Source organism: Odocoileus virginianus, chromosome 5 (genome assembly GCF_023699985.2).
Source record: "Odocoileus virginianus isolate 20LAN1187 ecotype Illinois chromosome 5, Ovbor_1.2, whole genome shotgun sequence".
Taxonomy (NCBI): Eukaryota; Metazoa; Chordata; class Mammalia; order Artiodactyla; family Cervidae; genus Odocoileus; species Odocoileus virginianus.
In genome coordinates this window covers 13,696,711-13,724,409 of record NC_069678.1, presented here as the reverse complement: position 1 = coordinate 13,724,409, position 27,699 = coordinate 13,696,711, and the positions used below count along the sequence as shown (strand labels likewise).

The 27,699-nt window shown below is 41.8% G+C and overlaps 2 long non-coding RNA genes across 3 annotated transcripts in view; both read right to left on the bottom strand.

The window, feature by feature from the left end:
* LOC110142058 (uncharacterized) overlaps nt 1-27,699 on the bottom strand; it is a 163,148-nt gene that overhangs the window by 111,606 nt on the left and 23,843 nt on the right. The gene's annotated exons all lie outside the window — the stretch shown is intronic.
* LOC139035152 (uncharacterized) lies at nt 4,520-17,571 on the bottom strand. The gene is made up of 4 exons (XR_011487709.1): nt 17,465-17,571; nt 16,067-16,253; nt 6,451-6,489; nt 4,520-6,209 (listed from the first exon to the last, which is right to left on the bottom strand). It is a non-coding gene; the product is annotated as an uncharacterized lncRNA (long non-coding RNA).

The window sequence follows — 27,699 nt, the reverse complement described above, 5'->3', positions numbered from 1 at the left end:
TTTAAAAATAGAACCTTTTTTTTTGCAAGGTAATAGTAGGTTATAAAAATGAAAATTAAAGGAGTGATAAAGGACTTAAAATTTTTTTTAACGTTTTAAAACTTTAAAAATGACAATAGTAAAAATATATCTAGGAATTTCTCTGGAGCTGTTGTGGGCAATGTGGGGTCAGTTCAGATTCAGATAGTTCCTTGTTCCAGCTTATACTTCTCAAGATCTACAGGCCCCTTCCAGTGTAGTCGGTGCTAAATACAGGGTTTTGATCTGTTGCACCTGTCACTTCCAAATCGGTTCCCTCTGTTTATTTTAGGTTATTCTGTGTGCAGGTCTCTTCAGTGTCTAATTTCTGCCCTGACACAAGGGGACGAAGGTGGTCACTTATTTAGGCTCACATGTTCAGTCGTGCTGTGGGGAGGGAGACACACTGCGAACAAATATCACTGGCGTGTGTGGCGTGCTCGCAGTGTCTCAGCCACCCTGGGTTTGCCCCCGCTCACGGTGTGTGTGCTTTCCCGGTCTACACTGCTCAGGCTCCAGGTTGCTCTGCAGGGGAACTGTCTAAAGCAGGCCCTGGGTTGTGTGCACTTCTCGGGTCTAAGCCACTCAGGTTAGGGTTCTCGGGTACTCCACAAAGGCACAAAAATGTTTGGGTCTGCATTTTGTGCCCTTGCCAGGTCCGAGCAGCTCAGGCGACCAGGTGCTTGGCCAGCGCACTCTCTCCTGGTGGGGGAGGGGGGTGTCTTTTTGCCTCCCCCGTCCCAGCCACTCGGTTTCCTGGGTGCGCAGCGGGTACGCTGTCTCAGGTGTACGGCATCTCTCTTCTGGGGAGCTGATCTCTGGCTGTGACCCTCCCGGCGGATGTCATCCGTCCAGAATCCCAGGAAGTCTTGGTTAGCAACTGGGAGCCTGCTCACAGTTTTGTAGAGGATGCCGTCTCTGGGGCCGAGATTGCCCCTTTCCGGCTCTGTCTGCCACCCGCCTGCCTCCCCGCCTCCCTGCCTCCAGTGGGCGATGGGCCAGTCCGCTGCCAGCTAGCTCTCCTCTGGTGTTGGCTCAGTCCTTTGTTCTGTGAGTGGCCCAGCAGTGCCTTAGGTTAGGGATTTTTGCGGGGTAGTTCTCTCTCTCTCTTTTTTCTCTCTCTCTCTCTTTTTTCTCTCTCTCTGGCTATCCCACAGTTTGGGTTGCTATCTCATGTTAGCTCCCTCAGATTGCCCTCAGGGCATTCAGGCTGGGTCCTTACCCTAGGCAATGCAGCCCGCCTTCCAAGTTCAGCCCCCGCTTGCTGGTGGAGGATGCAAGCGTCTGGGCTACTTTTCTGCTGGGAGTTGCCATTAGGCATGTAACCTGTGGGTTTTATTTATTTATATAATTATTTTTCCTCCCAGTTATGTTGCCCTCTGAGATTCCAGAACTCCCCACAGACCCGCCAGTGAGAGGGTTTGCTGGTGTTTGGAAACTTCTCCTCTTTTAAGACTCCCTTCCTGGGACGGGTCTCCATCCCTAACTCTTTTGTCTCTCTTTTTATCTTTTATATTTTGTTCTAACTCCTTTCGAAGACAATGGGCTGCCTTTCTGGGTGCCTGATGTCCTCTGCCAGCATTCAGAAGTTGTTTTGTGGAATTTGCTCAGTGTTCAAATGTTCTTTCAATGAATTTGTAGGGAAGAGATTGGTCTCCCCATCCTATTCCTCTGCCATCTTAGGACTGCCTCCCCTGTCCTGGCACTATTTGTGAAGACTGTCATTGCTCTACTGTGTTACCTTTGCTGCCTTGTCAAAGATAAGCTGACTATTTCTGGGCTCTCTAGTCTATTTTCATTGATGCATTTGTGTATTGTTTTGCCATTGCTGTGTTGTCTAGATTACTATAGCTTTGTTTAAGTCACGAAGTTGAGTAGTGTTAGTCCTTCAACTTTGTTCACTTTCAATATTGTGTTGGTTATTCTGGGTTTTTATTTTTCCAAATAAACTTTAGAATTTGTTTATCAATATTCACAAGGTATTTTTCTGGGGTTTTAATTGGAATTGCAATGAATCTATAGATCAAGATGTGAAGAACTGACATCCTGGGGTGTTGAATCCTATCCATGAACATGGAATATCTCTCTATTTAGTTCTTCTTTAACTTATAAAATTTCTATAATTTTCCTCATATAGATCTGGTACCTACTTTGTTAGATTTATACCTAAATTTTTTATCTTTTAAGGATACTAAGGTAAATTAGATGAAAATGAGGCCTTAAAGCTTGTGCTAATCCAATATGACTGCGTACTTAAAAGAAGAGGAAATTTGGATACTCAAAGAGACACATATGCCTAAAAGACCATATGAGAAATTAGCAAGAATTTGGCCATCTGCAAGCCAAGAGGAGAGTTCTCAGAAGAAACCAAACCTGCCAACATCATGCTCTTGAACTTCTAACCTCCAGAACTATGAAAAATAGTGTCGCAGGGCTCCTCCTTGAAAGTGAAAATCACTCAGTCATGTCCAACTCTTCACGACCCCATGGACTGTAGCCTGTCAGGCTCCTCTGTCCATGAAAATTAAATCTCTGTCAAATCATCAAAAATGTGTATGTATATATGTATATATGTGTGTGTGTGTATAGATATATATATGTTTGTCCTTTAGCCCGTCAAGCAAGGAGAGACTTTTCATAGTTCTTTTTGCAGTGGCTGATTCTCCACCTAGACCCTCATGTTCCAAATCAGCCTCGTTTTTGGTAACAGGTCAGGCCATCCCAGCCCTCAGAATAGGAAAATCACTATTAAACTTCAAAAGGCAAATATCTGTCCTGCTCTACTCAGCTACTGCAGCTGCCATCTTAAGTTCTTGTTGTTTTTCAGTCTTAAGAGTGGTATCTTATCTTCCTGTTTCCTGTTTCTTGGGAGTAGCGTCCACAACCTGAGGCCCTTCTCTCCACCCAGTATTTACCCCTCAACCTCCTTCCTTCTTCTACTCCCAGGCTGAGAAGAACATGAAGGGTGAGTGTGAGGCCAGGACAGCCCTCCATTGCCCCATCATTCAGGGACAGCTGAGCTCTAGCGCCATCTGCAGACACAGGAGAGGAGGCTCACTGGGATCCCTGCGGCCTGCGGCCGGTGACCTCTGTGGTTTCAAGCTGTTTACACACTCTGTATGGAGGGAGGCTGGTATACTGCAGATGCTGCCTCATGTGAAACAGGCTTCAACATGGTGACCCTGCCCTGCCCTTGTCCCCAGAATTTCCTTATGGTGTAAAGAAGGACTGAACTCTGCAGTCAGACAGCGGGTCTCAATTTCTGGTTCTCCCATTATTGGCTAGAGAATCCTGGGCAACTCGTATATACGCTAAACAAGTGGCTTTACCTCTCTGAGCTTCAGATTCCTCTCCTGATAAATGTTACTGATTTGTGAGGGAGAACTGACTTTTTAGAAGTTCCCACAATGTTCACTATTGTAGAGGAGGTGGAAGGGGTTAGAGAACATAGTAAAGTGTGTAATCTGTGTGTTACTGATATCCATTCTATTCCCAGAGGAAAGCCTTTTCTGTTTTTAAACTGTGAATCATGATAAAAGTATCAGTTATGAAACAAGAAAACACCATTTTTCATCTTTCACTTGCAAATTTTTTATCAAAACAGAAAAGTATAACACATACATAAGTAATTTGTGTCCCTATATAAGACATCAGAATGTGCATTATTTTATTTAGTTTCTCTCACAAATTTTGGCCTTCCCTTTCCACCCCATTATTTTTTTTTCTATGAAAATCATCTCAATAGGGAACAGCTGCTCCCTGAGTATTTTTCCTACCTGTACTCCTGTTCCTTTTTCTGCTCAACAAATGCTATCATTTTCTGGTCAGTGTCATGTAGTTCAAAGGATCAGTGAGTAGTCCCAGGAAACCTGCATGGCTTTGTTTGTTTGTTTGTTTTTCTTGAGTTGTTGTTTACATTTAAGCTGGCTCTCCTCTGTGCTACCAGAGCGCTTCCACAGTACTGCTATTATATCATTTGTCATCATTCTCTGAGAGCTTTGTAGGTGACAGGGCAAAGGTTGCCCAGGAAACCATCTCTGATTTCAGCAGCTCTCTGTGTGCTATTGGTGACCCAACAACCAGTGATAGCCAGAAGTCCTTCAGAGAAGGAGATGAAACTGTCTTTTATAAAAGAACAAGTTTGAAAACATTAAAGCATACTGCATTAAATCATTATATTTACTCTTAGTTCCTTAAAAGTTTACAAGGAAAAAATGTTATGGACACATATTTGCATGTGTCTTCAAAGCAGGGTACACAGGATGTGTTGGTATACGTGAGAGGCGGAAATGACCTTACCTATTACCCAGACTTTCAGTCATTCCCAGATTTGACCCTCTTCCTGTATCTTTTGTGGGTTCCAGAAGTGCAGTGAGAAAAAAAAATGGAAACAACCTGGATCTTACACAGATTCCAGCATCAAATGTTTTCTCATTTGGCTATAAATTAGAACTCCATCTCCCTGTCATGGTAAAGAATTGTTTCTGTAGCTTATGAGAAATAGCTTAATAAGTTTCTTTATATGAGAGAGAGAGGAAGAGCAGGCTTCAAGAAGCTCACAGACCACACAGACATACAGATGTAGGTTCCCTGTTCAAAAAACCACACATTGCTTTGGGTTAAATAAAAGGTCTTCTCTGAAATATCCTATCTGAAAGAGATCAAGCCCCTGAATCATTGCCACTGACAAGTATGACTTAATGTCTCCAATCTTTCAAAAACTTTCATTTTAAAGCCTAAATAACCAAAGAAAGAAATAAAAAATCAGAAAATAATCACATACAAAGGAAGTTAAACAAAATATTTTGCCTAATAGCATACAAATTTATTGAAAATCTCGATAAAAAGAATAATTTTCTGGGGAGAAATAATTTGCCAATAGTAACTCCACAAGAGGGCTTCCCTGATACTCAGCAGTAAAGAACCCAGCTGCCAATGCAGGAGATGCAAGTTCAACCCCTGCATTAGAAAGATCCCCTGGAGAAGGAAATGGCAACCCAATCCAGTATTCTTGCCTGGGAAAGCCCATGGACAGAGAAGCCAAGTGGGCCACAGTCCATTGTGTTGCAAGGAGTTGGACACAACTTAGTGACTAAACAACAACAAACTCCAAAATAGAAAGAAAATATGGACAAATAAATCACCTTATTTTTAGAATTTTTACCACCAAATAGTACTCCTAAGAAAATAGCTGACCTAGGCAATTTCACAGGTTAATTATAACCAAAGTTTAGAGAACAGATAATTCTACCATTCTATCACTATAATTTTACAGTGTTAGACATACTAGTTAACATAGTTAACACAATTAGGCCAGGGAAAGAAATGAAGTATAAAATTTTTAAAGATGGAGTTTGTTATTTATAGATTAACTTTTTTACTTGAAAACTCCAAAAGAACCCATATGAAAATTATTGCATGTGATATTAATAACTCAGGAAAAGAGTTGGATGCAAAATTAATGTAGCAAAATAAATAGATTTGTTATTAATGTTGTTATTGTTCAGTTGCTAGGTCATGTTCAATTCTTTGAGATCCCATGGACTGCAACATACCAAGCTTCCCTGTCCTTCACTATCTCCCAGAGTTCATTCAAATTCAAGTCCATTGAATCGGTGATGCTATCTAATCATCTCATCCTCCACTGCCCTCGCCCATGATACTAATAAACAGAATGGGGTGTTTTGGCACCACATAAATAAACTGCCTGTGTAAAAATGTAACAGAAAAATATGGAAAAGATTTATGACAAAAAATATAAAATTCAAATGATGTTGTTCAGTCACTCAGTAATGGCTGACTTTGCAACCCCATGGACTGCAGCATGCCAGGCTTCCCTGTCCTTCACTATCTCCCAGAGTTTGCTCACGTTCATGTCCACTGAGTCGGTGATACTATCTAACCATCTCATTCCCTGCAGCTCCTTTCTCCTTTTGCCTTCAGTCTTTCCCAGCATCAGTCTTTTCCATTGGATCAGCTCTTCACATTAGATGGCCAAAGTATCATTATCAGTATCAACTTCAGTATCAGTCCTTCCAATGAAAATTCAAGGTTGATTTCCTTTTGGATTGATTGGTTTGATCTCCTTGCAGTCCAAAGGACTCTCAAGAGTCTTCTCCACAATTCAAAAGCATCAGGTTTTTTTGGCCCTCAGCCTTCTTTATGTTCCAGTGAAGATTACAAAATAATTCCTGAACAAAGGGGGAAAAAAGCATGTTCTTCAACAGGAAAATTAAAATATAAATAATCAGTTCTCTTGAATTAATCTATAAATTTAATATGATCTTAATTTTTAAAAAACACCAACAGGATTTTTGTTTAAATCCAGACAAGCAGGGTTTTTTATATGAAAATATAAGAAGCAAGAACATTCAAAGACATTCTAAAAAATAAGCACAAAAAAGAGACTACTCCAAAGAAATTAAAACATACCTTGGAACTATCATTATTAAAGCAGCATGGTATCAGCACCTAAATAGGCATAAAAATTCAGGATAAGACACAAAAATGTTTTGAGACAATTGGCTAGCCATTAGGAAAAAATACTGAAGTCACACAACATGCTTCATACAAAAATCAATTTCACAAAGACTTGAATGTGTCTGGAAATGGATAATGCTAATGACTGCACAACACTATGAGTATACTTAATGACACTGAACTTTACACCTAAATTGCTTAAGATGATAAATTTTATGTTACATTTATTTTTCCACAATAAAAAATACACCACAGAAGAAAATTTAATGTAAAAAAAAAAGAGATATTGGAATGATTTTTTTAATATCCAAGAGTATGAAAAACTTAAGTATGACAAAAACACAAATAATCAAAAACCTCTGAAACCAAAAAAGGTTTATATAGTCAACAACATAAAAATAAAAAGTTTTTTTGTAGTAAAACTAGCTGTACATTTTTAAAAATCAGAAATTAGGACAGATATTGAAACTCATAGAAAAATACCAAAAAAATATGAAAAGTACTTAAATGTTCATTATTTGGAGACAAAGGAGGATCAATATGTTATTGATATATGGTAGAATTCTATGTAACCATACAAAATATTAAGGCAGTTCTTTATGTGATGTTATGAAATAACTGAAATCTTGAAAGCAGCAAGAACTGACTTGTCACATACATATACAAGGCTGCTCAATAAGATGAACAGCTTATTTGCCATAAAAAAAAACATGTAGGGCAAAAGATAGTGGGATCATATAGTTAAAGTTCTGAAAGTAAAAAAAATAGTCAAATGAGAATTCTGTTATTTAAAAAACTACCCAAAAATGAAGCAGAAATTAAGAAATTCCCAGAAAAACAAAAGCTAAGAGAATTCAATGCTAATAGATCTGCCTTCAGATAGTCCTTCAGGCTGAAACGAAAGGGCACTAGAATCAGGCTGAAACAATAGGACGCTAGAAGCCATAGGAGGAAATAAAGATCACCAGTAAAAGTAGCATTGTTAAATATAGAAGATAGAGGTATTGTATTTTTGATAGGTAGTTCCTCTTTTTGCTTCCTATGCAATATAAAAGAAAAACACTTAAACAATAACTATACCTATGTTAATGAACACACAGTGTATAAAGCTGTAATTCATGACAGTAACAAAATAAAGTAGCTGATGAAACTGGACAAGAACAGAGTTAAAGCAGGCTATTGAAGCTAAAATGGTATCAATCTAGCAAGCTGTATTTTTTAAATTAAGGATGTTAATATTTAAAATGTTCACTTTTTCCCTGTAGCAAGCACTTGGAGAATAACTGAAACTATACAAAAAAGGCAGTTAAATGAAATCAAAGTGGTACACTAGAGAAAAATTAGCCAAACATGAAAGAAACCTATATTGAAGTAACTGACAGAGGGGAAAAAAATATAAGACTTAGAAAACAAATAAAACAAAGGTACAAGATTCCTACATCTTATTGGCCTGTTTTCACTATTGCCACTACTGCAATCATTTTGCTGACATTTTTCTAGTATATATATTTTTTAAGTTGAATCATCAACATTTGTTGATGCAAATACAGATGCCAGGCTCAAGCAAAAACAGTGTTATCTTTCTATTACAGACATAGACGCTCCAAACTACTGGCATAAATTCAATTGTTCTACAAACCTGAAAGTTGTGTCTGAAGAGAAATTGGAACATTACCTCTAAAACAAAATTTAAACCTATGATTTTTATAAGCCCACCGTTGAGATTTTTATATCAAGACAGTAAAGGGAAAAAATGTACTGTACTTTTGATATGGTGAAATGTATTACACTGTGAAGGTGATTTAATTATTTTAGACAACATGTATCATTCCTACACTTTCTCGTTTATAAACAAAATGTCATGTAAGACTAGGTTCATTCACTGCACTCATTAAGGTCTATTGACTATTGATTTTTATATTTATCCAATAGCTTTAGCTTCAAGGGTTTTATGTTCATTTCAAAAATTTAGCGGAAACCCTGCTTTCAGTCTGTTGCAAATGACTTGTGCAGAGTCTCTGTTACAAGTGACTGGGGCTTTTAACTAAAGCTTGCCCTTCAAGTGAGTGAGAACTCAAGGTGCAAAAACCTCTCTCAAAAAACAGTTCAAAGTCCACCTCAAGGCCCTAACCCTAACCCCTTCCCAATATGAATTAGTAAAATAGTGTTACATTGCTTCTTTTTGTCTCATGTACCTGTGTGTAGACGAATGACCTTAGAACCCTCCAGAGGCAGAAAAGGTCTTTATTTAGCTGTTCATTCAAATTTTAATTTTGCCAATCACTAAGAGGCTAACTTCAGCTCAATTCAGTCACTCAATTGTGTCTGACTCTTTGCAACCCCATGGACTGCAGCACACCACTCTTCCCTGTCCATCACCAACTCCCAGAGCTTACTCAAACTCATGCCCCTCAAGTCGGTGATGCCATCCAACTATCTCATCCTCTGTCAGTCCCTTCTCCTCCTGCCTTCAATCTTTCCCAGCATCAGGATCTTTTCCAATGAGTCAGTTCTCTGCATCAAGTGGCCAATGTATTGGAGCTTCAGCTTTCAGCATCAGTCCTTCCAAAGAATATTCAGGACTGGTTTGCTTTAGAATTGACTGATTGGATCTGCTTGCAGCCCAAGAGACTCTCAAGAGCCTTCTCCAGCACCACAGTTCAAAAGCACCAATTCTTCGAGGCTCAGCTTTCTTTATAGTCCAACTCTCACATCCATTCATAACTACTGGAGAAACCATAGCTTTGACTAGATGGACCTTTGCTGACAAAGTAATGTCTCTGCTTTATCATATGCTCTCTAGGTTAGTCATAGCTTTTCTTCCAAGGAGCAAGCGTCTTTTAATTTCATGGCTGCAGTCACCATTTGCAGTGATTTTGGAACCCCCAAAATCACTCTTTCCATTGTTTCCCCATCTACTTGCCATGAAGTGTTGGGACCAGATGCCATGATCTTAACTTTCTGACTGTTGAGTTTTAAGCTAACTTTTTCACTCTCCTCTTTCATTTTCATCAAGGGGCTCTTTAGTTCTTCTTTACTTTCTGCCATAAGGGTGGTGTCATCTGCATATCTGAGGTTATTAATATTTCTCCCAGCAGTCTTGAGTCCAGGTTGATTCCAGCTCAGCATTTACACATAACGTACTCTGCATATAAGTTTAAAAGGCAGGGTGACAATACACAGCCTTGATGTACTCCTTTCCTGATTTGGAACAGTCTGTTGTTCCTTGTCCAGTTCTAACTGTTGCTTCTTGACCTGCATACAGATTTCCCAGAAGGCAGGTCAGGTGGTCTGGTATTCCCATCTCTTTCAGAATTTTCCACAGTTTGTGACTATGATCCACACAGTCAAAGGCTTTGGTCTAGTCAATAAAGCAGAGATAGATGTTTGTCTGAAACTCTCCTGCTTTTTCAATGATCCAACAGATGTTGGCAATTTGATCTCTGATTCTTCTGCCTTTTCTAAAACCAGCTTGAACATCTGGAAGTTCATGGTTCACATACTGTTGAAGCCTAGCTTGGAGGATTTTGAGCTTTACTTTGCTAGCATGTGAGATGAGTGCAATTGTGCAGTAGTTTGAGCATTCTTTGGGATCGCCTTTCTTTTGGGGTGGACTGAAAACTGAACTTCTCCAGTCCTGTGGCCACTGCCGAGTTTTCCAAATTTGCTGGCATTTGAGGGCAGCACTTTCACAGCATCATCTTTTAGGATTTGAAATAGCTCAACTGGAATTCCATCACCTCCACTAGCTTTGTTAATAGTGATGCTTCCTAAGGCCCACTTGACTTCACACTCCAGGATGTCTGGTTCTAGATGAGTGATCACACCATCATGGTTATCTGGGTCATGAAGATTTTTTTTTTTTTGTATAGTTCTTCTGTGTATTCTTGCAACCTCTTCTTAATATCTTCTGCTTCTGTTAGGTCCATACCATTTCTGTCCTTTATTGTGCCCATCTCTGCATGAAATGTTCCCTTGGTATCTCTAATTTTCTTGAAGAGATCTCTAGTCTTTTCCATTCTGTTATATTCCTCTATTTCTTTGAACTGATCACTGAAGAAGGCTTTCTTGTCTCTGCTTGCTATTCTTCAGAACTGTGCATTCAAATGGGTATATCTTTTTCAATATGCTACAGGAGAACAGTGTAGAAATGACTCCAGAATAAATGAAGAGAGAAAGCCAAAGCAAAAAACACATCCAGTTGTGGATGTGACTGGTGATGGAAGTAAAGTCTGATGCTGTGAATAACAATATTGCATAGGAACCTGAAATGTTAGGTCCATGAATCAAGGCAAATTGGAAGTGGTCAAACAGGAGATGGCAAGAGTGAACATCGACACTTTAGGAATCAGCGAACTAAAATGGACTGGAATGGGTGAATTTAACTCAGATGACCATTATATCTACTACTGTGGGCAAGAATTCCTTAGTAGAAATGGAGTAGCCATTATAGTCAACAAAAGAGTCCATAATGCAGTACTTCGATGAAATCTCAAAAATGGCAGAATGATTTCTGTTCATTTCCAAGGCAAGCCATTCAATATCACAGTAATCTGAGTCTATGCTCCAACCAGTAATGCTGAAGAAGCTGAAGTTGAACGGTTCTGTGAAGACCTACAAGACCTTCTAGAATTAACACCCAAAAAAGATGTCAATTTCTTTAAGGGGACTGAAATGCAAAAGTAGAAAGTCAAGAAACACCTGGAATAACAGGCAAATTTGACCTTGGAGTACAAAATGAAGTGGGTCAAAGGCTAACAGAATTTTGTCAAGAGAACACACTGGTCATAGCAAACACCCTCTTCCAAAAACACAAGAGAAGACTCTACACATGGATATCCCCAGCTGGTCAATACCGAAATCAGATTGATTGTATTCTTTGCAGCCAAAGATGGAGAAGCTCTGCACAGTCAACAAAAACAAGACCGGGAGCTGACTGTGGCTCAGATCATGAACTCCTTATTGCCAGATTCAAACTTAAATTGAAGAAAGTAGGGGAAGCCACTAGGTCATTCAGGTATGACCTAAATCAAATCCCTTATGATTATACAGTGGAAGTGGCAAATAGGTATAAGAGATTAGATCTGATAGAGTGCCTAAAGAACTATGGATAGAGGTTCATGACATTGTACAGGAGACAGTGATCTAGACCATCTCCAAGAAAAATAAATGCCAAAAAGCAAAATGGTTGTCTGAGGAGGCCTCACAAATATCTGAGAAAAGAGGAGAAGCTGAAGGCAAAGGAGAAAAAGAAGCTAACTAGGAGAATTGTATTTTTCTGAGATGGGTATCCAAATCAAGGATAAGGGGTATAACAGATAATTTTCCAGTCTATCTTTTCCCCTTTCTCTTTCTTTTAACCTTTCTGTGTCATTAGATCATGTAAATAGCATAGAGCTGACTTTACCTAATCTAGAATCTTGGCCTTTTAATAGGGGGATGTAATCCATTCAAATGTATTCCCTTTTTTACATGTAGGTACCTACTAGAGGAATCACAAGCTGAAATTAAGATTGCTGGGAGAAATATCAACAACCTCAGGTAAGCAGATTGCACCTCTCTAGTGGCAGAAAGTGAAAAGGAACTAAAGAGTCTATTGATGAGAGTGAAAGGAAATGAAAAACTGGATTGAAATTCAACATTCAAAAACTAACATCACGGCATCCAGTTCTACCACTTCATGGTAAAAGAAGGAGAAAAAGTGGAAACAGTGACAGATTTTATTATCTTGGGCTCCAAAATCACAGTGGATGGTGACTACAGTCATGACATTAAAAGATACTTGCTCCTTTGAGGGAAAGCTATGACAAACCTAAACAACATATTAAAAAGGAGAGACATCACTTTGCCAACAATAGTCCATAGAGTCAAAGCTATGATTTTTCCAGGAGTCAGGTAGAGATGTGAGTTGAACCATAAAGAAGGCTGAGTGATGAAGAATTGGTGCTTCCAAATTGTGGTGCCAGAGAAGACTCTTGAGAGTCCCTTGGGCTGCAAGGAGATCAAACCAGTCAACCCTAAAGGAAATCAACCCTGAATATTCATTGGAAAGACTGATGCTGAATCTGAAGCTCCAAAGCCACCTGCTGCAAAGAGCTGACTCATTGGAAAAGACCCTGATGCTAGGAAAGATTGAAGTCAAAAGGAGAAAGGGGTGGGAGAATGAGATGGCTGGATAGCATCACCAACTCAATGTACATGAATTTGGGCAAACATCAGGAGATACTGAAGGACAGGGAATCCTGGTGTACTGCGGCTCATGGGGTCACAAAAAGTCAGACAAAAAACTGTGTGACTGAACGGAACGGAACTGATTCTGACCAGCATGAGATGATAGCTCATTGTGGTTTTGTTTTGCATTTCTCTAATAATGAGTGATTGAGCATCTTTTCATGTGTTTATTAGCTATCTGTATGTCTTATTTGGAGAAATGTCTGTTTAGTTCTTTGGCCCAGTTTTTGATGGGATTGTTCATTTTTCTCGTATTGAGCTGCATGAGCTGCTTATATATTTTGGAGATTAATCCCTTGTCAGTTGTTTCATTTGCTATTATTTTCTCCCATTCTGAAGGCTGCCTCTTCACCTCACTTAGTTTCCTTCGTTGTGCAAAAGATGTTAAGCTTAATTAGGTCCCATTTGTTTATTTTTGTTTTTATTTCCATTACTCTGGGAAGTGGGTCATAGAAGATCTTGCTGTGATTTATGTCAGCTAGTGTTCTGCCTATGTTCTTCTCTAAGAGTTTTATAATTTCTGGTCTTACTTTTAGATCTTTAATCCATTTGAGTTTACTTTGTGTATGGTGTTAGAAAGCGTTCTAGTTTCATTCTTTTACATGTGATTGACCCATTTTCCCAGCACTACTTGTAAAAAGATTGTCTTTTCTCCACTGTATATTTTTGTCACTTTTGTCCAAGATAAGGTGTCCATAGGTGCATGGATTTATCTCTGGGTTTTCTATTTTGCTCCATTGATCTATATTTCTGTCTTTGTGCCAGTACCACACTGTCTTGATGACTGTGGCTTTGTAGTAGAGTCTGAAGTCAGGCAGGTTGATTCCTCCAGTTCCATTCTTCTTTCTCAAGATTGTTTTGGCCCTTCAAGGTTATGTGTTTCCACACAAATTGTGAAATTATTTGTTCTAGTTCTGTGAAAAATACCATTGGTAGCTTGATAAGGATTGCATTGAATCTATCTTTGACACAGACTTCTTTAGTAGTTTATAAATTATACCACCTTGTATTTTTATCCTACTGGTTACTAAAGTTCAATTTTTACTTCAACAGTTAAAGATAATCAGTATTATGCTTTCCCTTTGTACAAAACAAGAACTTAAACATATTTTTCCACTATAATCTCAACCCATCCCATGTCATGGTTATTATATACATCATATTATATACATTATGTAATTGTCATATATAATTTTCATGTATATGTAAAATTATAAAATTTTATATAAATCATGATTATTTAATTATCTAGGCTTCACTAAGCACAGAAAGAAGTCAACCATTTACCCCAGGGCTGGGAGTCAGAACCAGTAATTAGGCCAGGGGGAGTAGATTTCTTCCCCAGGTCTGTAGTTAGAAAACTCCCATAGCTGCATCACATGGGTGAAAGTGGCAGTATGTAACTTAATACTTGGATGTGCCTCCAACCCTGAAACCCAGTTTCTCTTTTGTCCCCTCTCACCCAAGAGCCCATCCCCAGATCCAGATTCATTCATCTACTAACACAGTAGGCTGGTGCAATGTCAGTCTAGGATGTGAGACTCCAGGGAACACAAGAAGCCTGACAGTGACCTGGCTGAGCCAGGGTCTCCCCAGGGAGCTGGAGCAGAGAACACTGGGGCCAGCCCCCAGCTCCAAGAATCTAAGCCTGAGGGACAGCCACCTCACCTGTGTGGACAGTATAACCCTGCAGGTGAGAAGAAAGCAACCTTATGCCAGGAGGTCATCTGTCCACGGAGGTGTGAGTGTGATCTGCTAGAAAGGTGATGAAAGTGAGCCAGCAAAGACTAGGGTAAGGCAAGGCTGGGAAGTCTCAGGGAAAATAGGGGAACTGAGAAATATTTTTAAATAGTTTCTGTGATGTAACCAAAAGGTCACCACCTCAGTGAATGTGAACAGCCTCATTATAGACTATAGTCTTCAAACCTGCAAGTCCAGAAATTGGAGCAATATATGGAGGTTAATGGATCACCCAGGGTATCAATGTAGGACTGGCAGGCAGACACCCATTTCGCAACATCACTGAGCCTAGTAGGCTGAATTAGACAACAGAGCCAAGCAGGAGAGGAGAAGGATCTGAGGAATAAGGACTAAGGAACTCAGGGTACCTTGCCCCCAGTCCTGGAAAGCTCGTGCCCTCCAGACTCTGGCCCTCACCCTGGATGGATGGTACTTAATCACTTGTTCAAGCTGATAGATGCCCATTTTTTGCTGCATTCCAGACTTGCCCTTTCAAAAGCTGGTTACCACCTCTGAGTACATAAACAGTTCAACCCTCCTCTGAGCAGTGTGAGAACCTGCGGTCAGCACAACCCATCACCACCCTTCCCCCATCAGCGTAGAGAATCACCTTGATTACACAGAGGAAATAAACAGGGTAGGTCAGGGGATGGGAGGCCCTACAGGAGCTTTAAGCCATGGCATCATAAAATACCAAGTCCCCTACTTTCCTGAGGGCTACAGACTAGAAACAACTAATGTTAAAAAGGAGGTCTCTGTCTGACAGAGAAAGACATCATATGATAGTGCTTATATGTGGAATCTAAAAGCATGGTACAAATGAACTTATTTTCAAAACAGAAATAGAGATACAGAAATAGAAATTTTCAAAACAAAATAGAAATAGAGGAAGAAGACAAACTGACGCTTGCTATTTGAGGAGGAGAGAAGGTGGGATTAGTCGGGAGATCAGGATTAACATATGCACACTACTATACTTTAAATTGTTGTTTTGTCACTAGGTCATATCCAACTCTTTTAGTGACCCCATGGACTGTAACTTACCAGGCTCCTCTGTCCATGGGATTTTCCAGGCAAGAATACTGGAGTGGTTGCCATTTCCTTTTCAAGGGGATCTTCCCAACCCAGGGATTGAACCCACATCTCCTGCATTGGCAGGTGGATTCTTTACCACTAAGCTGCCTGGGAAGCTCCATGATATATAAAACACGTAACTAACAAGGACCTATTGTGTAGCACAGAGAGCTCTATTCAACACTCTGTAATGGCCTATGTGGAAATAATCTTAAAAAGAGTGGATATATGTATATGTATAACTAATCCACTTTGCTATACACCTGAAACTAATAAACACTGTAAATCAAATATATTCCAATAAAAATTTAAAATAAAAAAGGAGATGTAATATCAATTCAGCTGCCCCATTCCACCAATGCCCTCTTGACCTCTGCTTGCATACATGGGGCTCTCTTCTGAACAGTCTCTTCCTTTTCATTTCCTCACTCACTCCTCACATTCAGGCAGAGTGCCCACTAGGTGCTGGTAAGGGGAAAGTTCAATGAAAACTAAGGTAGAACCCTGTCCTCAAGGAACTTACAGTGCAGTGGGGGCTTCACCACACACTGGTTGTGTGACCCTGGACAGGTTATGTAATTTTTGTAGCCTTTCTGTAGTATGGATAAGGATTGTATCTACTTCATAGGGCATGAACATGCTCTGAAGTCTGGTGATCCCAGAGTCTTCTGTACCTTCTCCGTCTTGGAATGTATTTCTCTTACGGGAGTCTGAGGGAGAAAAGACAAGCACAACTTTAGTGTAATGAGATGGGTGGTGAAATTAAATCATTCATGCTAGGATCAGGAGGGAAAAACTGTAGCTTCACATCAGGTTATATGTTTAATTTACTTTTTAACTTTAACACAAAGAATGCCACTTCATGTGCATTTGTTGTACAACATTTGGTTAAAGTTTTTCTTCACTAATTCAAGATAGACAACTTCATCTTAAACAAAATTCAACCAGGTAGCAATTGATATACCTGTAAATTGTTTTATTGGCCTGAAAAAAATAGCAATGCACCATTATTAAAATCTCTATTGAATAAATATTGACCTACTTATTACTGGAATTATAGAACAAGAAAGTTGTTCATTGGGTATTTGCACCCATAGTGGATATTTACTACATTATCACTAATGAACTTTTATAAGTTGCTGCCAGAAAGATAGAGTACCATACTTCTGCATACAAGTCAGACATGTCCCTGACAGCTCCAGAGCAGGAATTTTTGAACATAATGTGCCGATTGGAGAGGTGCTCAGGGGCTGAAGAAGGCCAGTTTGCCAGATGCCAATTTGGTGAATGATTCATAAAGTCATCGAAATTATCAAGGTATCCATTTATAAGAAACTTTTTTATTTTTAAACTATATGTTAAACTTAAAGCAATTCATATTGGATGAAATGGTTAACAGCCTTCAAAGATTTCTGCTATTTTACCTGGCAGGTTTCATTATTTCTTCCTAAGAGTACCTAAAGCAATGTTTCATGTCTCTCTACCCAGCTCCCTGCAGGAGACAGAAAGAGAAGTCAGTTCACAGGACAGCCTGAGAGGGAAGATAGCAGGGCAGAGAGACGAGGAGACTGACAGGCAGAGAGACTGGGAGTCTGAGGCCAGGGAGGCAATCTGAAGCCAGATCCCTGGGGTCTTTGCTCCCCAAAGTTCTCATGGGCTCTGGTAATCCATCTGATTCAAATCATTGTAAATATATCAATAATTGATAGAAATAAATATTTTATAAATTTGTCAAGTTCATCAAACTGCTCATCCTGTGATTTGCCCATTTAGAAAATGGATTTTTCTATAAACTGTTTTTCAGCAAACTGGTTGTTGCTGAATTAACCCTTGAGCAAATGTACTTGAGTCTTGCAGCATAATGGGTAAGAAATTAGGCTTTGGGGCCCAGCTGCCTGGGCCACACCCTCACAACACTCACCGGCTGCAGTCTTGAGCAGGGCCTTGACCTCTCAGTGCCTCCATCGCCTCAGCTGTGAGAGGAGAGTCATCAGGCTTCCCTCATAGAGCTGTTGGCAGAGTCACTGAGTCAACACACTCACAGCAGAAAGAGCGGTGCTGGCAGCAAAACCGCAGGTTATTATTGTCACTCTGCCCTGCCCCACCTCAGGACCGGTCCTCCCACCTGTCTCCTCCACGTGAACCATGCATCAGGTGGTCCCCATCAGGATGATGCTCTGTGCCATTATCTGGCCCCCCCATGAAGATGCCTTAACACAAAAGCAGATGCAGCCCTGAAAATGCCTTTGTTATAAGGTGGGCACCTGCAGGACCCAAATATACACATAATAATCACCAGATTATTATTGAAATGAAAGCATAAAATATAAACACTCTAACACAGCTCTTGCAGGATCCCAAGACTATAAAACACCCCAGTTTGAGAAACACCATTCCAGGAGCAATAGACCCAGATGGGAAAGGCAACAGACACAGGGGCAGAGGGGTGAGGAGACAGAAAGCCTGTGAACCACAAGGATGCCACATCACCCAGCCGGCCCAGTCTGATGGGGAGGGGAAAGGGAACAGAATCACACAGGCACTCCTCCTGAAACAGGAAGACCCCACCCAGAGGAGACTGCTTCTCTGTGGTTTTCATAGAACTGGAGCAAGTGGAGGAGGCAGGGTTCTCCACCTCCCATGGCCCAGAGCCCATGCTCTCCTCCCACCTTCACCAGGAAGCTGTAGACCAAACAAAGAATACCAGCCCTCACATACAGATCTCTAACTCATGTGCTCAGACTTCAGGGCCCTGACAGAAGGCAAAATCAAAAGGAATCCAAATACACAGGTTTGCCAAGGCAAACAGCAGAACAAACAGAAAGTCTCCAATCAAAGATGAAAATGCAGGGGGGGAAAAAAAGCTAACAGAGACCTACACAAATATTTGATCCTACAAAGTAAAAGAAAGAAACAAGAGTTTGCAAAAGACTGATGAAACAAGAGATGAAAGATGAACTAAAATATCAAAATATGAAGAGGGATGGAGGATCCAGCAGGTCAGAAAATAATTGAGGAGAGAATTAATTCTTTTGTAGAATCTAAAAATACAAACACGACAGAAAACTCTATCAGTGATGTGAAAAACAGGATGAGAACATAACATGGAAAACAAGAGGAAAACAATTGAGCAAAATGGACTGACAATGGGAATCAAACATGTAGATAACTAGTTCCCTAAGGAAGACACAGAAGGAATAGAGAAATAAAATACTGTGATCAACACCATCCACGTCCTCCCTCAGAGCCTCCCCTCTTCTTACTAACAGAGCCCTGACTGGTCCTACTGCCAAGATGAGATATCTGGTATCTGGGATAGAGGTGGGGTATTCACCTGATTTTGTGAGTGATGGGCAGGTGACCCTGTTCTGGCCAATGATAGGTAAGAAAAGTTTTCTGGGAGCTTCTGCAAATGACTTTCATTCTGACAAGAGGAAGGAGGGACAGGAGAAACTCCTGCCCCAAGTTGCCAACTGACTTTTGCCTCTGACTCTGGCTGTGTGAGAGCGAGGAGCTTGAATCTGTTGGAGCCGTTTCAGAGCAGAAGGAAGGTCAGGAGATGCAGAGGCTGAGCCACAGCTCTTCTCTGGGCTTAGAAGTTACCAAGGGAGCGGCAAGAGTGATGCCACAGATGTGGGGAAAGAGCTATGTGAAGATGGGTGAAAGGAAACAGTTTTGGAGTTTATACTTGCTAAATTACAGAGCATAAAGGAGTGGTTGGAGATGGTGTTGGGCATGTAGACTGAAATTAGGTTTTGGACTTCTTGTTCAAGATATTCATGAATCAAGTAAATGTATGTGTGTTCTCTCCTTTCCTGGAACTGTAAAACTATAGTAAATGTATTTTAGGAGTATCAGTCACACAGAGAGAGACAGGGAAGCAACTACTCAGCAGACCAGAGATGCCTGGAATCTGAGAGATGAGGAAAATTGTTGCCTAGTAAGGAAGAGCCAGACCCAGGACATCAGATTCTCTGGGATCGTGCCCAGGGGACAAGGCTTTGTTAATGACTCAGATGAGCCCAGTGTGCAGCCACGTTTGAGAACCACTAACCTAGAATCACATGTATGGACACAGCAGAGGATGGAGCCATCTGCCCAGAGGAACCACAAGGACTCCAAGCTCAGAGGGCCAGGTAGGAAGGAGGGTGGGGTGAGAATGGGGCTGAAACAGGGGACCAACCTACTGGGTGGTCTGGGAATGAAATAGTCACCCGGCAACCCTCCCCCAACCCAGGCATGACTATCCAGGAGCCAGGCATTAGCTTCTCATGCAACAGCAACAACAAAAAGACTCTTCTAAAACAAAAATAAAACCCAAAAACCCGGAATGCATGGCATGGAGAGAACTGTGGGTACTGGATCTCAGGAAAGCCTCCTCATTCTATCATTTATGGGTTCCCCAGCATAAAAGCCAGTCCCTGTCCCTACCCTAAGGTGGAGTCTGACTGCCCACAGAGCTGCCTGGTTCCTTTTCAAACTTAAGAGGAAAACAAAGAATCCACCAGACACGTGACAAAAGCTGGCAGCACGAAGATCAATTCCAACCTCTGATGGGCAGAACAGGAGGCAGGTTGGAGAGGAGGGGGAATCAGTGAGTACATCTCCCATAGATTAACAAGAAGTCATTAGGCAATACTTCAGTTTGAAAATCCCAGAAATACCCTTAGAAGTATTACCTAGAGACACAGAGGTAATCAGAGGAAAAGATCGGGTGGAGAGGGAGGTGGGAGGGGGGACTGGGATGGGGCGTACATGTAAATCCATGGCTAATTCATATCAATGTATAACAAAAACTACTGTAATGATGTAAAGTAATTAGCCTCCAACTAATAAAAATTTAGAAAAAAAAAAAACAGGAATAATAGAATCGGTTGCCTCTGGGGAGAGGAATTGGGGCCAGCATGGTGCTAAGACTTTTCAGTATGCTTTTTAAAACCATATGCATGAGTAACTTGATCACACATATATGTATGCTATGTGTGTGTGTGTGTGTGTGTGTGTACACATTATATATATATTATATCTGATTATATATACTAGGTTGGCCAAAAAGTAAGATGGCATGGAAAAACCCAAATGAACATTGTAATAAACCCAGTATTAAAAAGAAAATAATCAAACTATAAAACAGCACTATCCAACTTGAATGTGCACACAATTCACCTGGCAATCTTGTTAAAGAGCGGATTCTGACTTAGTAACTCTAGGGGGCCTGAGACTCTGCATTTCTTATAAGATCCTGGGTGATGCTGAAGCTGCAGGTCTGAGAACCACAGGTAGTAGGGCTGCAGATGATGAAAGCCAGGCTGAGGCATCCGAAATAAATTCTGTGGATAAGTGGAAATCAGCGAAGATCTTTGAGCAGAGGTGAGATAGGGTCAGAGAATGCTTTAGGAGGACTGATCAGGGCAGCATCACCTACTGGGAGACACTGGGAGCACAGGGCCAGACAGGAATTCAGGCAAGAGAGGGGGGCTAGGGCAGGGCAGTGATGGAGGGCAGAGATGACAGGATAGAGAGACACGGCTGCAGTAGAATCGCTCAGCAAAGGACTGGGTGTGAGGGGTTAAGGCAAGGAGCTACCCAGTGTCCAAGGAGAGTGTTCTGGGCCTCAGAGACTCTGGGCAGGAAGGGGAGTGCAGTGTGGGGACCTGAGCATAAGGGACATACAGGACCACCAGGGGTTGGTAATGCAGACCAGGAGCTCGGGAGAGGCAGAAATTAGTGAGAAAGTGACCCAAAAGTAGGAATACTCATCACTCACAAACACTAAGGATTGTCCTGTGTCAGGAGCACAGCCACAGCCGCATGTGACATAGGTTCTGGCGTTGGGGTCACACTCAGGCCATTCAGGGAGCCTCTTTCCCGCACCCTCTCCACTCTCCAGCTCCATCTCTGATGTTAAGAGCATCAGGTCCTAGGCTCAAAGCTGACCTGAAGACTCAGGACAACTCTGGCCTTTCCAAAGAAAGACCCCAGGACAAAGCTCATTCTCAAGGAAACATGATCTCTCTCTGTGGCCTGGGCTCAGAGCTTCCCTTCACAGACCCCCAAAAGGGTCAGGGTGATGTGGAGCAGCTGGGAAGATGGGGACTCTCCTTATAGAGACTTCTGTCTCTTCACCTCCACACACACTCATGGAGTGGAGATAAAACGCTAAATATAAGCGTGGTCTCAGGATAGTCACTGAAGAATCCACTATATATGGTACTTTAACTTTTTACATGTCTTGCTTGTAAGGTACTTTTTAAAGTAAATCTGAAAAAAAAATAATAAAGTAAATCTGGAATATGGTTTACTGTGCTACCAAACGAAGTGAAATAGTTGCTTGGCTCTGTGTGAGACAGTTAAGAAGTATCTCTCTTCTGGGTGAAGTAAGTCAGACACAGAAGGAGAAATACCGTAGGACATTCCTTATATGTGGATTCTTAAAAATAAAATGATACAGATGAACTTACAAAATGGAAAGAGACTCACAGAGAACAAACTTATGACTGCCAATGGGAGGGATAGCAGGAAGGAATAGTTAGGGAGTTTGGGATGGAATTATACACTCTGCTATGCTTAAAATGGATAACCAACAAGGACCTGCTGTAGAACACAGGGAACTCTGCTCACTGTTATGTGGCAGCCTGGATGGGAGGGGAGTTTGTGGGAGAATGGATCCATGTATATGTATGACTGAGTCCCTTTGCTATTCACCTGAAACTATCACAACATTATTAAAAGGTTATACCCAAGTACAAAATTAAAAGATTTTAAAAATTAAAAATAAAATAAGTTAGTTCCAGTCAAAAAAAAAAAGAAGAAGAAGAAATATCTCTCTTTGAAAGGCTGAGCAGCCTACCAGAAGCCATTCTAGTGCATGAAAGGTCCGTGTGCCCATGGCAATGACATTGGACCCCTGGCCTGCATTAATTTTAAAGAATTCAGGAAGGGAGAAGTGTGACCCTTGATAAATGGGGCACGGCTTCACCTGTTCTTGCTGAATCTACAGGACAGTCCATCAGAGGCACCCAGACATCATCAACGCCCCCCACTTGTCTAGTAGTTTCCAGTGCAAAAGCATTTTCACCTGCGAGAGGCCAGTATGTACCATGATTACCTTCCCATTAAACATATGAGGAAACTAAGGATGCATATAGCTTATTTGTTAACCCAAGGTGTAGAAAGTCAGCATGTGTCAAAACCAGGCCTCAGACCAGATCCCCGCCCTTTCAGACCAACAGCCTTTTCAGATTCAGGTCCCTCTCAGCGCAGTGAAGCTCCCACACAAGAGGGTTTCAGACCCTGAGAAGCCACACGAGGGGGAGGAAGGCCAGGCCGGTCCCAGGCAGCCTCTCACCTCCCTCACACCACCACAGGCGGAAACGCTAAGGCCTCTGGCTGCATGTGAGCATTCTCTGGGTCCCCAGCGCAGCCCTCGTCCAACCACAGTCACCTGCCTGTGCACTCCGTGGGTCACACACAGGCCAGCACCTCCAGCCACAGCCCAGACCTGCAAAGCCTGCTGGCCTGAGAAGCCTCAGCTGGTTGGTGTCCCAGCGGGGCCTGGAGATTCCCACTGTCTGTGAGAAGCAAGCTAGTGGACCTGCCCTACGCCCTGGGGCAGTGAACTGTCCTCCTAGAGTGTCTCATGGTCCAGCTTTCACAGGGCCTTTTCATCTTAGTCTTAACATCCATCCCATCAGTCACACCAAGTACTTTACCTTCTAAGCCTGGAGAAGGCCCCCCACCCTCATGGAGAAACTGCACTCACCCCATGCATGTGTCCAGCTCCCATGCACCACTCCCATCTAACCTCATCCCGAACACAAACTTGGGCCCCTACTTTTGGACCTCCTTTATTACAAGATTTTCCTCCTGATTCTTGGCGAGACATGTTCTCAGCATTCTCTCTTCCATTCAGCGAGGAGAGGGCAGACCACGACAGCCAGCACAATCTTCCTCCCACCCCAGGGGCTCATGTAACACCAAGCATCCCACAGGGAGGCAGGTGGGCTCTGCAGATCCCTGAAACTGTGCCCTCAGACCTTTGAGACCCTCCCATTGGGGGCAGAGAGAGGAGGGAGGGCCCCAGCATGAGCTGGTAATGGGAAAACCTCCCCATTTTCGAGGTCACACCACATTTCTTATGGCCCTAAGAAAGAACCCCCATCATCAGCCTCCAGCCTGCAGACCTGCTCTCCCTCCCTGGAGTAAGATCCTTCCCTCCCACCCCTGCCAATCTCCCACCAACCCTTCCAGATGCAGCTCAGATGGACCCCCAGAACCCTGGCCCATCCTGCCCCAGATGAATTAGGTGCTCTCTGCGCTGGGCTCCCACAGCACCTGAGCAAGCTGTTGGTCATTTGTGATATAACCAAGCATCAGTGGATCTTGTCCACCCACCCTCTTCTTATGTCTGGGCCTGTGAACAGGAGGGGCAAGCAGGCCCCACTCTAAGTATAATCATTTTCTAGGACTTCCCTAACAAAGTACTCAGGCTGGGAGGCTTCCCTAGCAGCAGTTATCTTCTCACACAGTTCTGGATTCTGGGAGTCTGAGATGAGGTGTCAGCAGGGTTCATGTCTTCTGAGGACTCTTTCCTTATCTGGTTGATGGACTTCTTCTCCATATGTCTTTCCATAGTCTTCCCATTGTAAATGTCTGTGTCCAATGTCTTTTCCCTGTAAGGACCTCAGTCATATTGTATTAGGGCCCATTCTTATGACCTCAGTTCAGTTCAGTTCAGTTCAGTCACTCAGTCATGTCCAACTCTTTGCAACCCCATGGACTGCAGCACGCCAGGCTTCCCTATCCATCACCAACTTCTGGGTTTTAATCAAACTCATCTCCATTGAGTCGGTGATGCCATCCAACCATCTTATCCTCTGTTGTCCCCTTCTTCCACCTTCAATCTTCCCCATCATCAGGGTCTTTTCCAATAAGTCAGTTCTTCGCATCAGGTGGCCAAAGTATTGGAGTTTCAGCTTCAGCATCAGTCCTTTCAATGAACACCCAGGACTGATTTCCTTTAGGATGGACTGGCTGGATCTCCTCACAGTGCAAGGGACTCTCAAGAGTCTTTTCCAACACCACAGTTCAAAAGCATCAATTCTTCGGCACTCAGCTTTCTTTATAGTCTAACTCTCACATCCATACCTCATTTTATCTTAATTGCTCTGCTGAAGGCCCTGTCTCCAAATGCAGTCACATTCTGAGGAACTGGGGCTGGGGGTGGGGGAAGGAGTTCATGTGAACTACAGGAGCGAAAAAGTCAGCCAACTCTCAGGCTGGTGTGAGTCAAGGCTAGCACTGAGAGCAGGTCCCCTGTTGACTCACCCTTGTCCCATCCCTCCTGTGAAGATGCTGGGGTATCACACATGCTCTTAAATAAGACAAGCAGCTTTCAGCTAAGCAGCACACGATAGCCATGATCGGTTTCCACTCAGCAAATGTTTACAGTCCATGTCCACCATCTTGCTTCCAGTGGAGACACAGTTTATGCATGTTTCATACTCAGTTATTTGCCCTCAGTAACAGTAAAACAGAGACAGGAGAATAGCAATTTCAATTGTGCAGAAATTCCACTCTAGGAGAATCCACTCTGTTCACAATCTGAAGGCTTGGCGTGAGCTTGAGATGGAAACTGTAAATCCACAGGTTCCCATGGGTCCAGTGGCCCATCTCTCTGCTTCCACCCATCTTCCCCAGCATCAGGGCTGTGCCAGGAACTGTTTAACAGCTGGCTCTTCAGGAGGAGAAGGCCCTGGTCTCTAGCATTTGCCAATCCCAGTGGTGTGGATACCCCCCTCTGTGGCTCATTCCAAACCACCAGCATGCTGACACTGAGCACAGACTTGGGAAAAAATGCATAAAACCAGCTCTCACAAGCCAGCTCCAGGTGTTTCTAGCACATCACTGTCTGGGGGGGATCTAATATTTCAGTCTACAGACACATTTTCATGCAGCATTGCCCGAAAATACAGACAACTGTTTACCAGGAGGAAAAGGCAGTCTCTCCCAAGGCAGGAGGATGACTTCTGGAGGGTGGTCCATGGGTCTGCACCATAGCAGCATCCTAGGGATCCACAGAAGAGGTTTTCTCTTGCTTTTTTTTTTAATTTTTAATTTTTTTAGCACCAAAAACATTTTGTATTGGGGTGTAGCTGATTAACAATGTTGTGGTAGTTTCAGCAAAGTTTGGTGCTAGAACAGCAAAGAGACTCAGTCATATACATATATGTATCCATTCTCCCCCAAACCCCCCTTCCATCCAGGCTGGCACATAATATTGAGCAGAGTTCCCTGTGCTATACAATAGGTCTTTGCTAATTATCCATTTAAAATATAGCAGTGTGTACATGACCTTCCCAAAGTCCCTAACTATCCCTTCCCCCTGGCTTGCCTATTGTAAACAGTGCTGCAATGAACATTTGGTGCATGTATTTTTTACAGGAGTGATTTTAACTCTACTTCACCTAACTTTTCCGTCAGTGACCAAAGTGAAGGCCTGGATAACCCTCATCCACTCTTCTCCTTCACAAGACAACCCTAGTGCATGCTCAAGTGGGGTAGCCCTCCTTGTCTACCTGCCCTTGGCCTCATCTTTTCAATACTGTTCAGGGTTCTCTTCACTCCGAGAGGAAGGAGCTCAAAGTCCACAGTCATCCATAGTACTTCAAGGTACCCAAGCTCTAAATCTTTACAGTAGTTCAATAATAGGCAGACTTTTGGTGATACATGCTTACTGGCAAAAATATATCAAGGATGAAAGGTAAAATAAAACCTAAGTGATTTATTTGTTTAAAAAGAAGGAGGAAGAGAAGAGGAAAAAGAAAGAAAAGACAGACTCCCCAGAAAATATTTGAAAAAATGTGACTGACAATAGGTTAATTTCCCAACTATACAAAAGCTCATATATCTAAATATCAGGAAAAAAATTTTTTTAATGGGCAGAAGACCTAACTTGACATTACTCCAAATAAGACATACAGATGGCCAACAGGTACATGAAAAGATATTCAACATTGCTAATATTTAGAGAAATGCAAGTGAAAACTTCAATGAGGCATCACATCTGACCAGTCAGAATGACCATCATCAAAATGGCTACAAATAACAAATGCTGGAGAGGAGGTAGAGAAAAGGGAGCCCTCTTACACTGTTAGTGGAGATGTAAACTGGTAACGCCACTACAGAGAATAGTATGCAGGTTTCTCTAAAAACTAAAAATAGAGTTACCGTATGATCGAGCAATCCTACTCCTGGGCAGAAAGTATTAAACTCTAATCTGAAAAGAAACATGTGCCCCAGTGTTCACAGCAGCACTATTTACAATAGCCAAGATGTGGAAACAGCCCAAATGCCCAGAAAGAGATGATTTAGGAAGATGTTATAGATATACACAATGAAATATTACTCAGTCATAAAAAGAATAAAATATTGTCATTTGCGGCAACATGAATGGACCTACAGAATATCATACTAAGTGAAGTAAGTCATACAAAGGCAAATATCATATGATATCATTTATATGTGGAATCTAAAAAATAATACAAATGCATCTGTATACAAAGCAGAAACAGACTCACAAAGAGAAACCAAATGTACAGTTACCAAAGGAGAAAGAGAGTGGGGAGGGATAAATTAGAAGTATGGGATTAACAGACATACACTTCTACACATAAATTAGACAAGCAACAAGGATTTACTGTGCAATACAGGGAATAATATTCAATATCTTGCAATAATCTACAATGGAAAATAATCTGAAAAAGAAGAGAGAGAGAGATAACTGAATCATTGATAATTGATAATTATCAGTTGATAATTGATAATTATCAATCATCAATAATTATCAATTAATTATCAATTGATAATTTGTTGTATACCTGAAACTAACACAACATTGTAAGTCAGCTACACTTCACTTAAAAAGATTCCTCAGTCTGGGGAGAGGTATCAAACTAGGAACCCCACACACCCCCTTCCCATCATCAAGGACTCTCCCCAATGGGGCTTTTAGGGCACAGACTCCACGATGGTCAGTGTGGGGACTATTTGTCCCACACTAGGGAACTTTCTGTAGCTTTCTGACCCAAATGGTAACACCTGGCTGGCGACTCTGATTTCAAGGACACACTGTGACCAGCATTGTTTCAGTGCTGA